The sequence below is a fragment of the Paramormyrops kingsleyae genome, chromosome 15, assembly GCF_048594095.1.
Source record: "Paramormyrops kingsleyae isolate MSU_618 chromosome 15, PKINGS_0.4, whole genome shotgun sequence".
NCBI classification, from domain to species: Eukaryota; Metazoa; Chordata; class Actinopteri; order Osteoglossiformes; family Mormyridae; genus Paramormyrops; species Paramormyrops kingsleyae.
This window is the reverse complement of record NC_132811.1, coordinates 27,131,429-27,146,852: the sequence shown is the minus strand read 5'-3', so window position 1 is coordinate 27,146,852 and position 15,424 is coordinate 27,131,429. Positions and strand designations below refer to the sequence as shown.

The following is a 15,424-nucleotide window of genomic DNA, read 5'->3' as shown; positions in this document are numbered from 1 at the left end:
TACTCTGACTACACGCTGTGTAAAGAAGTGCTTCCTTAAATCCAGTTTGAAATGTTCTCCCGCTAATTTCCACCTATGGCCACGAGTTCTTGTATTTGAACTAATGCTGAAATATCTATTGGCAAAGACTCTGGGACAAAAATCGCTGGACAATTTAACTGCCAGGTCAATACCTGGAAATGTCCACTGCCTCTAAGCAGCAGCACTTCTGAATCCAAGGTTCAAAAGTCTAATATTTGTAACCCAGGCAAAAACCCAGAAGGTCCAGAGATATATCACAACAGAATGTGTAAAACTGGTTAAAATACCCCAACACCAATGGTTTATTTTTTCATAAGCTTGTTTAATTTGTCAAAGTCTTCATACAAACATAGACAGTACCTTTTTTCTGTCAACTTTATGCAAAGTTTGGTGGGCATTTGATCAAAAAAAAAATGCCGGGTGAGAAGACAAAATCCTACAGCCGATGCCATGACAGAAGTTCAGCATTTCTTAGCTGATGGATATTTGGATATATGTAAAGACCTTAATGCATTCTGGGATAGAATTCCAGGGTCTTCCCACACATGTACAAGCTGGCAAAGGTGTTCCCTGTTATTCCAGCAACATCTGTGACATGTGAAAGAGTGTTTCTGAATGAAATTTTTGAATGAAAAACTGTTGCCCAAAACCACAATTTCTCACTGGTCATTCATTAGTAATGAATTAAAACTGAATAATTCCAATAACCTGCTCAACATATAGAAAGGTGGACAAAATGATTATTTCTGTGCACACTCAATACTCATAGAAATTGCTCATATAAATACTAAATATAAAAATTATGTACGAACAGAATATACAACTATAGGAACAAATTCACAAAGAATCTCTATGAATAATATTGGAACAAAATTAAGATTAAGATTATGATTAAATTTATTGATCCCAGGGGGAAATCCTGGTGAAAGAACATAATGCACAGAGATAAATATAGTGCCAAACAGACAAGGGACAAAGACAGTACACACAGTACAAAGTAAACATAGTTTTAAAAAAATACACAATACACAAAATACAGTACTGCAATTCTGTGCAGTTTGAACAAAAGGCACAGGATTGTACTGTAACAAGACAGGATGCTTCCTGATGTCTTATGGCTGGGGTGGGTAGTGGCATGTCAGGAGGAGACATTGTGGTGTCTGATGGCAGCTGGCATGAACAAATGCCATTAATGTTTTTAGCACACCGTGTTGGAATGAGCCAGTGTTGAAATGTGCTCTAGGATAGCACCCCCTGAGGTGGATGGGTAGAACTGTGCATAATATTGTCCAATTCTGCCAAAATTCTCATACACAAGAGAAAAAAAATTACTGAAACATTTGTAGAATTCATATTATTTGAATTGATATAAGAATTTATCATGCACTAATTACAGAGATACCTATGAACAAAAGATAAAAATAATGAAAATGAAATTATATTTCATTGCACACATTTTTCACAGTTTGAGCTTCATGACCTTCAAAACCAGCAGGAATGTTTTTGTTCTACAGTATTTGCTGTAGTTGCAGTTAAGGTTTATGCCAGCAGACTGTGTACAGCTAGTGTTTCAAAATGTTTCAAAGCATTTTGAAACATTGGTTGTTCTAAATGCATCCAAACTGTTTTAAAGATTTGAAATAGTCATCCCTACAGACCACTTGGTTATCACACAGAGCAAGCCAATACCTCTTAAAGAGCAAACTATTACAGCTGTTTGCTGAAAAAGACCTCACACCAAATTGAACTTGATATTGAAATGGTAGTTTGTTTTGAATGAGCAATGTTGGTATGTTGGTTGAAAACTATGAAACTGAATCTTTTTGGGTTATCTGGTGCCAAGACCTCAGACACTTTAGAATAATATACAATAATGACTAGCAATACATCTTTGAAAGATATAACTATGGTTCATGTGCAGGGTGTGGTGCACATCACAAAAGGCCAAGCTATGCACTTCCTATTCCAGGTCTCAAAGGTTAGTGTACCCATGGTACAAGTGCTTCACCAGATCCAGCCCCCTCATCTGGTCCTGTAGTACCCCATCCAACTCTGTCATGTGTCATGCAATCTTTTGACTTTTCATCACATAATAGAGGAATACAGTACAATGCAAACTCTTGACATTTGAGTGATACTTACTTTCTTCAAGCAGGTGTTGAGGGTTACAGTCTACCATGGCTTCTTAGTAGCCCTCTTCACATTACTGTCTGTACTCAGGTAGCAACAAGATAATGAGAACATGCTCATAACATAGAAGCATTATGTTTGTATACATCTTCAGTAACCACTTGTCCTATTCAGGGTAATACAGGGGTCTGGAATCTATGGACTCAAGGAAGGGAATAACCCTTAGCAGTGATAAGGTACCAACCCATTACAGGGCACTCTCACATATGCACACCAATTCATTTCAACATATTTTTGGACTACGGGGGAGAAACTAGAACACCTGGAGGAAACTCCACAACAACACAGGGGGAATACACAAACTCCACACACACTCTGCCAGGGCATTGACATGAACCCTGGTCCCAGGGTTATGAGGTAACGGTGCCAATCACTGTGCCATCCAGGCTTTTGCCAACAAAAAGTTAATCCGAAAGTTAAGCTACAAGTCATTGCATATATTAGAGCCACGAGAAGGTATTGGTTTACAATAACATATCAATGAAGCAGAATTTGGCAGACTCCTTGGCAACCTCCCTTTTTAAGGACTCTGGTTTTGAGCTCATCTTTAGAGAACCCCACTTTGACCTGTTCCTCTTGACATGCCTACAGCTCCCCACCCCAGACAATTCCCCTAAGTACAGCAGATGCTTAAATTAAGAGAATAAATATTTGGCTTTTAAAATATACGTAATATATATTTTAAAATCTTTCATTTATATAAGAAACGAAATCCCTATGTCAGAAACAATAAAAGGCTATGTGAACAACTACAGAAATTGCTGATATCTATCAATTGTCTTAAATCCAAAACTTGTGTAGTTTTTATAGGTCTCTACTCATGCACAGCTCAGATCCCTCCGTCCCTTCAGGTTACTTCGGAACTTGTAACACTGCAGCATTGTCAGTGCTATCTCCCACTCTTCAGAAAATGAGAGAGACTGGGTGATCAGGATTCTTGACCTAAGTAGAGATTTCATATATTAGTCAGTCATTTCATCATGCTATTGTGGTCACTATCAACCATTCTGGGCCTTTCAGCTCTTCAGCTGATGGAGTGGAGTATGACCTATTTGTCTCGGGTCCTGCATATCCTACTTTTGAATGCTTTCCTATAACTCCCAGTGTGCCTCCATGAATGCCTGACTCCTCCTTTACTTGCCTGCAACTCCCTCTGCAATTGATCTTCCAGGGACATAGAAAAATGCAACAGTTTACTGCTAACCACCTGAAAGACACCTTAAAAAAGATTTCGGAGTTCAAGTTCAAAATAGTCATTACCCAGGAAGTAAACAAACACAGGAAACAGAAGTAAGTTTGGGTTAGCTGCTATATTTCTGCAAAGGTCACTTGAGTGGGACCCCAGAAAGTGTCAACACTCATGAGTCAAATTCCTTTATTGCTGTGTATCAGAATAAAAGTCTTATTTGAGTGCCCATATCTTGCCTACATCTCTGCATTCTTACGTATTTCGCAAAGCAACTTAATGGCACACTGTTGTGAGGGAAAGGCCACAACTTAAGGAGAAAACAAAAGCAAACGAGGAGAACCAAGCACGGTTTTCTCACTGGGACTTTTACTGTTCCAATGTTCTGGTTGGAAGAGGGATAAATATCATTGGAACTCTGCTAAACCACAGGGGCCAGATAAGAATTTTTCTTCTCATGAATTCTAATGTGAGAAAAATAATCCAATGGTGTTCCAGTACATTTTTTTCTGAAGTACAACTGTGTGCATCCAGTATGCTGCATGATTTAGGCCAGGAGATCTCAGCTCTGCTTTCTGACCCCAAAGAAACCAGTTTCATGTTCTGGTGTAAACAAAAAATACACAAATCATAACCATTTTTTCATAACCTTTGTTTTCATGTTACTAATAGCTGCCACCTCTCTGGCAGCAGCTGTGCTCCATATCATTCACTTATCATTTTTCCATTAATTTCTGATGGCATTTCATTACCCTGGTAGTAAATACACAGGGGAAATAGAAGTTGTAATCTTGCAAATACAACACTGAGCTGGCCTTATAATTAACTCTCGCGGTCCAGTAATTATATACAGTATTTAACTTTTAGTTAGTTTAATTAACCTATAGTTAATACAATAAAGTGCTGAGTACAACAAAACACTAAGTTAACGCTTATGTTAAAAGTGAACTTTTTAAAATTATCTGATAGAGTCAGAGAGATAAATTTTAAAATTTTAAATGAAACTTTTAAAATAACCAAATTAACTCTTACTTATGAATAACTTCCTAATGAACAATGTAAAGCTAAAAAAAATGAAGTTGCTCTTGGGAGGCCGAAGAACCACAAAAAAAAAGCAGGCTACTGCTGGAGTGGGAAAAAAGGTGGAAAATGTCATTCCAGCCCCGACTGGCGACCGATCTCAGGAGCAACTGTCCTTTTCTGGTGCTAGTTAACCTCACCGATGTTAGATAATATCACCTCAGGGGAGTTTGTTGCCAGCTTAACATGGACAGAAAATGCCGCTCATGGGACACCCGCAGCTGCAACTCACTGTCGATAACACTCGTGCTGTTAATTAACAAGGATAGACAAGCGCACACGCAGACCAAAATATAAAAAAAACAGCCACCCACGTAAACTGTATTAGCACACAAACACACAAATATACTTCCAAGCAATCCCAAACAACCACTGCAACATGCACACAACACAAGTGTACACCACTCTCTCAGTGCAGCAATCCCAGCAGCCTCTGCTTCCTAACAACATTAAACAGCACATTGCCTGCCAATGTCAACACAGAATCATGCTAAATTGCTCTCCCTTGCACTGGTACTAATTGATACAAACTCAATTCTGAGTGGCCCCACAGTGCAGCTGGAGCAAGAAGACTGTGCCAATCAAAACAACCATCAGCTTGAATTACTTGCCTGCCTGACCTCAGTGCCCCTGTCAGTCTTGTGACAACATGGCCCATCCTTCATCCTCAAGAACTATGTAGAGAACTATGCTTCAGTTGGGCCCTCTCCATGCACAAAGACAACGTAGAGAGTGGAAAGTTGGCACAACTCCCAGTGCCTTCCCTTCTTTACAGGGCCTGAGCCTGCTATAACTTACAATAATGGCAGTTTTTCCTGAAAGTACTTGTGCATTAGATTTAGGAGAAAATGAATGATTATGATCCCAGTTATTCCCAGTCTTCCAAAACAGAAACTCCCTATTAACAGAACTGACACACCTTTTTGGCTCCTATTTGCTTAGGACCTCTTTTTAAAGGAGTTTCCATACTTGCAGTGACTCTTGCAGCAGTGATGCTAGCTTGTTCAGGGCAGTATTCAATGCCTCATAGAGCATAGGGGCCTGAAATGAGTATTAGATAGAGTGTAATATTGCAATAGTGTAGCTTAAAGGTGTTGTGCAGATCTCTGTATTCCTTCTGTGTACAAACCAAAAGATTTGCTGCTTGTAATTTTCTGACTGGAGGAGTACTCCTAATATAATGCAGGCAACCTCTACTGCAGCTGCTCCTGGTTGCCTTGGCTGTGTGTTTGTAGCTCCTCATGTTCCAGCTGCAGCCTTTAGTAATTAGTAGCAAGCCAGAGCTCTCTAATATACCTGTCTTAGATCTTCTGATTGTCTCTTTCAAATTTTTGCCTGAAAAAGTCAGCAGACAAGAGAAAGCTGGCTGACCTTTTAGGATAACAACTGCAGAGCTTCGTATTGAAACATCGCTAATGGGTGAACTATTTGGATGGACCTGTGGGAGACAGCAGAGTCAGGATACATGAGGGCTCCGCTATCCAGCAGTAAGGCTCTATTATTGTTGCCATCGTCTTCATTAATATTAGCCACATTCACCTAAGAACAGCAGTCAGCTGAGGTAGACTGCCAGACAAATCTTGCCCTTGGCCAACATCTCTCTTTCCTGGGCCACTCCCTGCAGGGCTGCAGCCTGATCCTTCTTACAGGACTAGTTTCTATTTTTTAGTCTGAGTAGACCCATGTGACATAGTTAAATATGCCACTCCAGGGCAAGATATAAGCATACACCTACAGCACATGCATAGACCCAAGCTGAAAGGCTAGAAAAAAATGTACATGCCTGTCACTAGGCCAGAATTGTCTTTTTTTCCAAAGTTTGTCACAAAATACAGAGTAGAATTATCCAGCATAACTCTCCCTGAGATCCACATATCAGTATACAAGAACTTTCTACTATATTTACATCATGGTGAAATTTGAATCTTTTTTACTCACCTGCTATTTAGGGGCTAACCTGTACAGATTTTTCTGGGCTTAGACTTTTATGCTCTGCAGAAGGCTCAGCTCTGTCTCCAGGCCTTCTGTACGTAACTCTGGAAGGACCCCAAAGGCTGATTCTCCACACACATGCAGGATATTGCTCTGTAGATTAATATTGCTATTGCTTGCTTAGCCATCTTTGCAACAAGTCCGAGTGGAAATTACATGAGGCTAAAAGGGGCTGAATTACAGTACCTAGCTAATAACATTTAAGCATCTCATTCTGTAGAGTTAAGACCACCTTCGGGTATAGATTTGATTTTTTGTCCTCAAGCTGTTTCAAACTCTGACAGAGGTATACCTCCATACGCCCATGAGTCAATTTTCATTTTTTGGGGGATAATGCTACAGATAAAAGAACCATGTTCTAAATATTGTTTTGAAAAATCCATGTCCTGGACTTATGTCCTTATTTCATTTACACATTTACACAGGATCATTTAGGCCAAGCACTGATCTAAAGATGCCATGTGATGTTGATCATTACTCCAAACAAGCATTAAACCAAGTACGATTACACAATGCATTCACATACAGTACCATATTCTCTCCTTGAATACATGTGCCAGCATTTCTCCTTCGGGCTCTTCAGCTCAAGGCTAGTTTTCCTCAACACCTCCCAGCTAAGACATATTAGCTGGAAATATGCTGAAACTGGTCAAATTTTGAGACAAATCTCCTCAAAATTTGAGCATAAAAGGAAAGGGTGACTGTATATGACATTTGACCTTGTGAATCAGATGTCAAAATATATTTGAAGGATCTCATTACTGTAAAAACATTACATAAAGATTACAGGTTTCCTTTGTTTAACATCCATCCATTCAAGTTAATGGTCATGACCTAAAAAATTACAACAAAAAATTAAATCTGCATTTTAATGCTGGATGTAGCGGCCGCTGTTCTTTAAAACACGTGAGCAGGCAGTAGGTGCTACACATGATATGTCTTTGATTAGTAGGCACGGTAAAGGTTTCATGTTTACTATGCATGGTAAGTGTTTCATGTTTTATAAAAGATAAGAATTATTATACAGTACCAGAAATATTGTATTGGTGGAGATCTGGAAATGTTCAAAATATTTGATGGATCCCATTATCACTTCACAAAAACAATATGTGGCCTCTACTATGATAGCTGAATAATGACTACGCCACTCCCAATTATAAGAGTGGGAGGACCCTAATACTATACTTCACAACCAATCCCCTACCCTGCCCCCCGCAGGTGTATTAAAATAACAGTATATGCAGGAAACTGCTGTTGTAAACACAATGATCTAATTTATTTCACAGGATTGAAAAGAAAAAAAAACACACAAACATGAAACAGTGTAAAAATCAGATTCAACAAGCAATTTTTAGAAGCATTAAAAATGGTCAAAACAGATCAGAGAGCAAAAGATATTACCTAAACTACAGCTGACAGATATAATCGTCAGAACTATCCAAAGGAGCAATGAATAGCACTAATGGCAATCCATACACTGTGCCAATTACAATAGCATAGGGCATTAACAAAAACCCAAGCCACTGGTATACCAACAGATAATACCTAGAGCTATAGCAGCATGTGTGGTAGCGCAAACCATCTAGACATGCCACAAAACAAAAGTATTAAACAACAAAATAAACCAAACGATACAATGAAAACTACATGAGAAAATGGCTACCCCCTTAAGGAACAATAACTTCAAATCAAAATACCATAAATACACAGCACACTTAAGTTGTTACACTATCACACTCAGTGAAGAGGAACTGCAGTTAGCTACACACCTGCCCTTCGTGGACTGAGTGCTACTAATACAATAGTAGTAATTGCACATAGCCCATATGGCTGCTGGTCATTTCAGAAAAAAATATTGCACTAGCCTGGATAACTTAACCTTTTTACCTGATGCAAAACATCATGGTAACCATTTAGCTGCAACCGGAAATTGTACTAACCCAAATAATTACTACACAGTTTAAACAGCTGCACATTTGAGAAATGTAAATACTATTACTCTTTGCCTCTACAAGCAGAGCTCACAAAAAAAATGCAAAAAGAGAAATATACTTTAATATGGGAAAAACAGTGGTGCCCCTCCATTTTGTTTGCAGTAACACTGGCTGCACGACCACACAGCAAGCTGCCGTCTAGTAGAATCCACCCGTTCCTAAGTGTGGCAATGGGAGATTCAACATTAGGAAAAATTCCACAACTTAATACATGCTTATACTCTGCCATAGCTGAGCTTTCATCACCAGAGACGCTTTTCCATAGATTAAGAACCCCCAAAAAACTGGAAATGGAAGGTAACACTGCCCACGGCTTGCCAACAACTCACGCACGCTCTGGTGAACAAAAGGGCTCGATGTCTCATGCAAAGTGCACTACAGATATGACATTTTATCCTATAAGTAAAACCACGCTGACTTCGTCGCATTCCTGCTGGGTCCCAACAGCCCACCAAATAGGCATACTACACCAAAAAAAAAATTCAGGAAATGAATCAATAACATGGATAGTAGCAGTAGCAGCTCTTACTTACTTGAGACAGTAACCCATCTCTCACCAGTAGAGGGCAGTCCACCTTTATCTGTTCGAGATCCATGGCCTCAGACTGGGAGGTGCTTCATCCTAGCCACCTCACACTCAGCTGCAAACTGCCACGATGCACACTGCAGATCACTGACCTATGATACCAACAGAACCACCTCATCTGCAAAAAGCAACTATGTGATCCTGAAGCCCCCGAACCAGACCCCCTCCGCCCCTTGGCTATGCCTAGAAATTCTGTCCATAAAAGTTATGAACAGAATTGGTGACAAGGGGCCGCTCTGATGGAGTCCAAAACCCACCGGAATTGAGTCTGACTTACTGTTGGCAATGCAAACCAATTTCTTGCTTGGTTTGTACAGGGACCTGATAGCCCGCAACAACAAATTCCATCACAAGCACCACCTACAGGATCCCTCAAGAAACATGATTGTATGCCTTTTCCAAGTCCACAAAAGACTGGTTGTGCAAACTCCCATGAACTCTCCAATACCCTCGTGAGGGTGTACACCTGGTCTAGTGTTCCTTTGCCAGGAAAGAATCTGTACTGTTCATTCTGGATCTGAGATTTGACCAAAACGTGGATCCTCCTTTCCAGCACCTTGGCATAGAACTTACCAGGGTGGCTGAGGAATGTCATCCCCCTGAAATTGGGACACATCCTCCAGTCCTCTTTCTTAAAAATGTACTGCTGAAGAGGCATGTCAGCCAAGACACCCCAAAAACATCAAGAACTTTCAAGAACTCAGGGGTATCTCATCCACCCTAAGAGCCTTACCACCAAAGAGTTTTATGACTACTTCATTGACCTCTCCATCTGAGTCTTTTAACTCTACTTCCTCCAATGAAGGCATATCAGTGGGATTCAGGAGATCCCTGAAATATTCCTTCCACTGACTAACTATATGTACTTTTGAGGACAACACTCACTCGGGATGCAAGAGAAGTTTTGCCAGAGGTGTGAGTTAAAGACCTCCCGGACAGGGGTGTATAGCCATGAGACCGGTTTCCCGTGCTTCACTCATGTACGTTCGTTCGAAGAGGAAAACTTCCACAGGACTCCGATGTAAAAAGATATAAACAGATTTTTATTCCACGGGTTAATCTTCTTACAAGAGTAAGTTATCCTCAACAACAAAACATACTACGGTAGGAAAACCGTGCAACTCTATCCTCTGCTGCAGCGTCTTGCCTACGCTATACTAACCTTTTCCTTTTCCGGGTGTACTTATTTGCATATTATCTGTGATGCCGAGTTTTAAAGCCCTTAAAGGCAAACAAACGTATTCACAGCTTCCTTTAACCAAGTCAACACAAATACAATAAAATAATTGTAGTTCAATTATAACCATGAATTTACTTATTAAATTACTAACTACACAAAATAAATTTTACAGCAAATATAAACACTGAAATTTATAAACTATATTAACTTGGCTCCCACAAGGGGCCTCCACCAGATGCTCCCAGCATACCCTCATTATGTGTTTCAGTCTACTAGGTCTGTGTTCCCCCACCATCGGATCCAACTCACCACCAGGTGGTGATCAGTTGACAGCTCAGCTCCTCCCATCACCTGAGTGTCCAAAACATGTGGGCGCTGATCCAAGCATACAATGCCTGTACAAAACAACCAGGCAGACCATTGCAAGTGTAGTGTCGGGAAGGGTCTTGAAAAAATACAAGTGCAAGAAAAGAATTCAGGAGACACTTGCAAATTCAAGAAAACAGCAGAACCCCATGAGATACCCATCTTCTCCAACAAGACGTACAAATCCTATGCTATAAACTGGCAACAAAGTTATGTCCTTCTTGACGAGGGATGAGAATAGGTACTTAGCTGGAAAATCGCAAACAATAAGGGGGAAATTAAAGAAACCTGCATATGAGATTCCTACATGGGAGCCCAACTGCAGGATCTCATACCCTGTGTTCTGCCGTATACAGCCCTTCTGGATGGTCCAGCCATCCATTGTTGACAGAGAGACCTTCCTATATAAGGTACATGGAAACCTAAGTTCTTGTACAGTGGCTACATTCTCTTCGACTCATTGAGTGCAAATACTTAGATCAAATGTTAATATGCTGTGACTCAAACTCCAAGTATATACAGTCAATGTCCCAAGTGCAAAAAGAGAGACTTTCCTGTTGCAACTGAGGGGGATTTGCAAGCAAATGTCTTTTTTTCCACATAGAGAATAACAGATACTGAGAGAAAGTGAATGTCAGGTGGCAGGGCCCTGAGCATGCACGTGTCCAAAGGTGTCTGAACTCAGCCGGACTTCAGGATGAGGACAGTCATATTGCATCATTTGTAGTTGTTATGTCTTTTATGACTCTAGTTAAGCCAGTTTCAATGCTGTCCCTGACGGCAGCCCGACTGGAATCTATCCAGTATGTTGTGTGCGTCCAAGTATGATGGTTGAGCTGCAACTGTCTTCTCCAGAACTTTGGACAAAAATGGTACAAAAATGGGGGGTGCGGGGATAAACTAAAGCCATCAGGTGAGGATTCAACAAAAACAAATAGTGTCTGTGGGTCTGACCCAGGTATCTGTTAATAAGCACAGGTCTTTATCAATGTCAAGCACCATATTGTTTACAAGAAGTGATTTTTTTCCTATTGAGTTCAATAATGATCATTTTATTGTCTTATTATAGGGTTTAGGTTTATGAATTATTATTATAATAATAGCCACTATGCTTTCTAGATTCAATCAACTTTGTTAGATTCAGGGGGTGTCCCATATCATAAAGCACATGGGTTGATGCCAAACATGAATGGTGGGAAAATAAACTACGATAATAGGATTGCCGAGACCTGGGTGGTGCTTTTTTAAGTCAGACTGGAAATCAATTTCCATGTTTTGGGATAGCATAAATAATCTCCCATTAGGATGGAGACTGTGCCGCTAATGAAAACCAGGCTGTTCTCAAAAGAAGGTCACAATTATTTAAAAAGGTCATGTCAGATACATACCTCTAACTGGAAGATTAGCCTACTCTAAATTACATCCCCTCTATAATGGATTGGTAAGTGACTATGAACCAATTAGATTCTAACATTTTCATTTTGCTTTCACAAATTCTTCTTTAATACCTTTGATGGTTAGGATATAATAGCATCAGTTCCAGTGTGAATAACCAAGGTGGAGACTTCACTGGTGGAGTGTTAGTCCAACTTCGCCAATGTCAGGAACTCTGACCCCAGGGAAGCATTCTACAGAAACCGTTGCTTTACGATTGTTACAGACTCTAACGTTTCTGGCTATCGAGTCTCCAATTACTAGCACCTTTTCTGCTTCAGCAGACGCACTGTTGACAGCAGAAAACCTGTTGTTACGCGTAAGCACGACAGCTGACTGGTGTGCAGAAGCTCTCGGCTTAGAGCTTCTAAGAGCACATCTGACCTTGACTAAGGGCTTGCGTGTGCTGGCTACTGGTGCTGCCTCTGAACTGAAGACATTCAGGGCAGGAGAGACTACAGCTAGATCTAAGGAGGCTTTGTGCTCCGGTTGACCCATATCTATAAATCTGTCAATCTGCTTAAGCTCTAATAACATACTGATTTACACCTCCAATGTATGAATCCTGTCCTCCAACTCTACTATATCTGAACATTTCTGGGATACGAAACTATCGGGGATGTCTTAAGGGCAGTGTACACAATACATGCCGCAGGACGTCGAAAACATGGTTGCCGAACACATAATCACGACTTAAGGCCCATTCATACTTTACTTTTCTGTGTGCGCTTTCAGTCCATACGTAGGGTTTACTCATTTCTGTACTCTGCTTGTATTTGTGTTTGTTGTAGTACATCTGCCCTCTGCTGGGCTGGTGGAATATCATTGCTATATGCAAGCACCAACTGCGACCATCTGCATCCACAGACAAATGTAGTATGTATACATACATGCACAGACTGTAAGCTCACACAGAAAAGTAAAGTATGAAAAAGGCTTTACCTTTAACATTGGTTGTTGGCAGTGCTTGAAGTGGGAAAAAATAAGTGCAGGAACTCTAATTTTCCGACATTTGACATTTGTGCGGTGAAAAAAAAATCAAGTCTTTAGGATGTGTTGGTTCAAAAACTATTTTAATTTAATCATTCTTCCAAGCAATAACCTATAGGCATAGGCTACGTTTTTCTAATTCACAAATGGAATACTGAAAAACCATTAAAACAACATGTAGTCTTTTATCGGTCTTGTGATATTGTCTATTCTCGGGCCACTGTCGCCGCGTCGGATCAGTTTCATTAAGTACTGGAACACAGAAAAAAGTGGCGGAACCCAAAAGACGAAAATACAGAAGTTCCAGAACTGCGTTCCAGAACTGCGTTCCGCTGCGTTCCGGCCCACTTCAAGCACTGGTTGTTGGAGATTGTCTATGCACAGGGAAGGTGGTTAGTACATCCAAGTTTGGTGATTTATTTATGGTCAATTTGCAACTACTCTCTGTCCAGTGCTGGTATACCTTATCGGGAAACCAAAATATACCCAATCCAAAAATTATGATTCACTTTAATCAGCATTAGCTGTGACTAACTCACAGCCACAAAGAGCATTATGTTTTCTGTGTAAACATATGCTTCTGAATTTAGGTTTTGCCTATGTCAATAAAAGTATTCTTTTGTTTCATGATGCGTACTTAATATAAAATAAACGGTCCATGACAAATAAGTGTACTGTTGCAGCCCTAGTTAGCTCTGGTCCTGCCAACTCTGATATATAATATAGATAGAATATATATATATCTTCCATCTTCATGGGCTAAGCCTCCATGCCTGTGATCGGAAGGTCGCCAGTTTCAGCCCCGGCCTCAACAGAATAGTCATGTCTGTGGGTCATTGAGCAGAGTTCTTAACCACCAGCTTTGTGGGCCCCACTACAGGTGGCTGCCCTTCACTGCCAAGCTTGCTCTGACATACATATGTATCTGTGTGTCATGGAGAGCAATATGAGGTGGGAGAAGGAGAATTTCCCACGGGGTTCAATAATGTGTCATCATAAAGACAATATGTATTACAAAATAATAGTAATGGAAGGAATATTCTGCTCAAGAATCAAGAGAGAAAATCTCTATTTCAATTGAAAAAAATATATCATATTCATATTTTACACAATTTACATTTTTGCTACTAATGAGGCAAAAAAAACACATGTAATGTTAGCCAAATAATAACAAGCCTAAATGCCATGGGCATGCATAATACATATAGGCATACAGCTGCAGGCACCCATGCTTGGAAAAGCAGGTGAGGCCTGCTATCCATTTCCCATCTTTCACCTCTAATACCCCCAGTGATATGCACTGCATTGATGAGCCCTCCCTCACCCTTATACAGGTGAGCACACTTGAGAAAGAGATGTGAGGGTGGCAAGCTGGTGTGAGCCAAATGCTGCAGCCAGAAATGTAGCCTAGAGTGGTTTGAAGGGAGACATGTCAGACAGGACACTCTGTAACAGTTCAGTTCAAACAGGCTCTATGCCTATGCATGCTGCTGCAGTGAGGCTTAACCCTGGGAATTCCTTAATTCGGGCACAGGGGAAAACACATCCATGATGTAAGTGGTTCTGGCAAAAGGAGAAATACACCCAGGTCAGGAAAACATGCCAGGAGAAGCACTGGAATTCAATAATCTGGCAAATTCATGAAGACAAAAAAAGGACTGGTTTTGAATTCATCACTGTGGCACTTTGTTTAAAGCATTTGAAAAATCCCTAGTAATTAGCTTAGAATTATTTTTGTTGCTTTGATAGCTTTTCCAGGATGTTGTTTTTCTAGTTGGACCTATTTGGAGTTCATAATTATGACAAATCTTAGTTCACTGTATACACAGTCCATTGAATCAATAAAGGAAAAAAGGAGTTGGTGATTGATGAAGTTACAGTGTCCGATACCATTTCAGATGAATTCGGATTCAGATTATGCATTGATGTAAAAAAGAAAAGCAATACAGTGAATGTATATCGTGCAAAATATTCCACCAGTGGCTTTATTCAGTTGTTTTAAACAGTCATCAATTATCTCTGGAAGAAATGTATGAGTAAATCAGTAGTAACCTTTAATGTTTATAAATTATTAATTAGTCCTTTCTTTTTCTTAACATATGTTTTATTTTTGTAGCCTGTTGTGTACTTTAAAATAGGCATCTTTGATTAACTCCATATCAGACTTCAAACTTTACTCAATGCAGAACTTCTTGAAATCAATGAAAATTGTATAAAACTTTTATTTTCCTTTTTTCCACTGTCAGTCTAAATTCAAAAAGTTTCTGTACTCATCATGTGCAGATCTTTGGTTCTAAAAGTTTGTTCTTTGTGTTTGTTCAGCTGTTCAGCTAATATCGTCCAAATTGCTGGGGTAGCTAAACCACCAAAAGGGTTAAGAAGTGAGAGAAAAGCCTTGTCAGGGC

At 40.0% G+C, this 15,424-nt stretch overlaps 1 protein-coding gene across 9 annotated transcripts in view; it reads left to right on the top strand.

The window, feature by feature from the left end:
* Window positions 1–15,424, top strand: part of sned1 (sushi, nidogen and EGF-like domains 1) — a 165,583-nt gene that overhangs the window by 41,038 nt on the left and 109,121 nt on the right. The gene's annotated exons all lie outside the window — the stretch shown is intronic.